Raw genomic sequence first — 3380 nt, 5'->3', positions numbered from 1 at the left:
GCTATAGTTCGTAACAGAGTGCCCTCTTTACGTAATTTTGCAACACCTCATCTCTTGTCCTTTCTAAACTTACATACTCCCTATCACCGTCGTTTACTTAATGATTCCAATTATATATACGACATTGCCAATCTCAAAATCCGCTGCAAAACACTCCCTTAGGTTCCACTTTCGACTGCCTATCATGAGCGTAGTTAGGTAGGGGCTAGAGGGGTCCAAGCCCCCCAGAGCCAGGCATTAGCCCCCCAAACGCATGAGGCATATGCACAAAATAATTAAGGAAACAGAAACTGCACAAAAAATTAGAAAATTCATCATGAAACTTTCTTGTGGTGTGGCAGTTACACATAAGGAAACAAGTTTCAATTATGTTTTGATGCAGGCAATATACAACGGAAGATAGATGCAGGATGCGATTTATTCTCTATAAAAGTTGAAGTCCATGTGCATTTTATGAACCATATGTACGCACAAGATTTTTCTATTGAATTACACCTTGGAGCGCACGGTAAACAATAATAATGTTCCTATCAAAAAATTGCAGCTTGACATACAGTGATAACATAAATTAAATGGAGTCTTAAAAGAGCTCTTAGATAAGACATTTATGTAATTTGTGTAATATCTTAGTTTTTTCCACGGAACTAATCACAAATGCTTCACAGTGCTTTGCCTTGCAGCATTAAAATTTGTTCATTACCATGAACAGTGGATTACCCAATAATAACACATTAAAATTATACCTTCTTTATCCTAAAGAAAAAATGTGTTCTTTAAAAAATTTGCAACCATCTATAATAGTGCATTTATTCCTTTCATAAAAGTAACACATGCCGGCCCCCGTGGTGGAGTAGTTATCACATCGTTCTACGAATCCAGGGGTAGCGGGTTCGAATCCCGGCCTGGGCATGGATGTTTTGTGAGTGTCCATTCATAAATTTCATCATGTCATCATGCAAATTAGCCAACAAAACCGAAGTAAAGCAAATCAATCAATCAATCAATCAATAAAAGTAACACTCGACGTAAACAGAATTCCATTTCTTTTGGATTAGATGATGTAGGGGGTCACCTATTTCCTACGGAGAATGCCCGAGATGATTTTCGTAATGGATCAAAGCATGAATTCGCCCCAAGTGGACGGACGAAACTACGCCTATGGTGCCTATGCGTACAACACAAATGTTTTGCATAGAAAAATCTAGACTGGAAATTAAAAAGAAAAGAGAAAGAAAATTTCTCATCTAATTTGTAATTTTTAATTTTACACTTTTCATTGTTGATGATTTCAGCGTAAAGTGGCCATTTGTACTGTATCTGGAATTTCCCCAAATAAATAAGCCACATCAGGCAGAACGTCGCAATCCAACGAATATAAAGTCTCCTTAGTTCCTTTTGCAACGTGCGGCCTTTCGTTATCATGCAGCAATATCTTCTGCCTATTTCCTTTCTATTCGTTACTCGGCTGACGTTGATATTTGAATTTTCGTTCATCAGTTGCTCCAATTCTTTACTCTCCACTTTGTTTGACTGTCCAGGAAGCTGTTCATCTTCCAGATTGAAATTGCTCCCCCTCAATCGCTGAAACCACTGGTTTCAGGTTCTGTATGATACGGGATTTTCACGCAAGGGCGAACAAATACTTTCCTTCGCATAAGCGACATTTTTTCTTTAGTTGATATGCAAAAAGCGTGCAGTATCTGACGTGCTGCTTTTCGTCATTTGCATTTGCACATTGTACAGTAGGCCCAGTCCCCATTAGCTCATCTGAACATAAAATCCACTGTAAACAATCTTTTGGCTAAAACAAACATTACAATAACTACCCCTCTTACGTTGTTCTTTTGTGTGTGTGTGATTTTCATTTGTCCTGCCGACCTTTGTGGCGGAGTGGTTAACACAGCGTGATACAAATTTCTCAGGATTTTATAGAGCAGTGATTTCTAAAGGATGTACCCTTTAAATGTTGCATTGTGGATCCTTGAGCGGCCGTGAAAATATAATTATGAAATAATAATTCGGCTATTTATCGAATGATTAAAGCCAAATATTGTGTGGGCACCAATATTTTGATGTCACTGTATATGGATTCAGTCGGAGAGAAAGAGTTTTCAGGAATATTTAGGTGAGAGTTGTACGAGTCGTATATAGAGACTCAAATAGCTCTTATAAAATGTTGAGAAGATTTCAGAAAATTTGCCGAGAAGGCTTTACTTTACGTAATTTACTTCATTACATCGCTTTTATACTACTTTTGGCAAAATGACTAGAGGATGAGACGGACGGGTTCGAGTCAACCTGGGTTCAGTCTCTGGGTTCTTGGCCTGTGTATAGGACCGGTGGCAACTCACCATCGTAAGGCAATTGGGGAGATACGAGTGAGTGGCGGTCTTGGGAAATCTCCTATAACGGCTGAGGGTTCGACGTACTGACCCCACGTCACCCCATTATCGGTTGAAGATCTCCACACCTCTAGGTAGGATTGTAGCAGGGAGACTGGCAGTCTGGAGATCGGCCTAGGCCCTTCCAGGGCTGTCGCGCCATGGGTTATTACTTACTTTTTATATATAATAATAATAACTCGTGGCTCTGCAGCCCGTAAGACGACATAAAAGAAACCTCCACAGAGAATTATACTGGCTGTGAGCCCAATAGCCTGAGTCTCAAGAGGCTACCCCATGAATACTTCGAGAAGATCTGTAATCTGTAACGTGAAATGGATAGTCACACCGTCTCCAAAACAGGGCGCAAGAAAGTGCAGATTTTATCAGCAAGTACAAATTTGTAGCGTCTGTTTCTTGTTTTACAGAACAGTCTAAAATAAATTGTAAGTAATAAGTAAGAAAAAAAATATTCCCATGCCGGGAATCGAACCCGGGCCTCCTGGGTGAAAGCCAGGTATCCTAGCCACTAGACCACATGGGATATAACGAATAAAGCCCGCAATGCGCAAACTTGTATTATTCCATATTGAATAGTGTTAAGGTGGTGTAATGGTAAGTTAATAAAAATAAATTAAAGTGAATTATATATCCAAAAAATGTTGACAAGGACATACCGATGGATTACTGCCACCAAAGCTTAAGCGGGTCACGGCCGCTTCAAAAATGAACATCAACCTAAAATTGCATGTTCATGTTACACATAATTTCGATTCAGTCATAGTAATTTCTGTTAATTATTACAAGGGCAGTGGCGTACCCAGGATGTTTGAAAGGGAGGGGTTATGTCCATTTTTTCTTGTAGTAAGCCCTCATTTTCACATCTTTTCCTACCTTTGACGTTGTTTTTTAGGAATGCTGGACCAAAGGGGGGGGTTATAACCCCCACCACCACCCCTTGGGCACGCCACTGTACAAGGGCACCATGTTTGCAACCTA

General features: G+C 39.9%; 1 non-coding gene across 1 annotated transcript; it reads right to left on the bottom strand.

Annotated features, from left to right (window-relative positions):
* Positions 1 to 2853: 2853 nt before the first annotated feature.
* On the bottom strand, positions 2854 to 2925 carry TRNAE-UUC (transfer RNA glutamic acid (anticodon UUC)). The gene has a single exon. It is a non-coding gene; the product is annotated as a tRNA-Glu (tRNA).
* Between the last annotated feature and the right edge of the window lie 455 nt (positions 2926 to 3380).

The sequence above is a fragment of the Lepisma saccharinum genome, chromosome 1, assembly GCF_977018435.1.
Source record: "Lepisma saccharinum chromosome 1, izLepSacc3.1, whole genome shotgun sequence".
Lineage (NCBI taxonomy): Eukaryota > Metazoa > Arthropoda > Insecta > Zygentoma > Lepismatidae > Lepisma > Lepisma saccharinum.
This window is presented reverse-complemented; position numbering and strand designations above follow the sequence as displayed.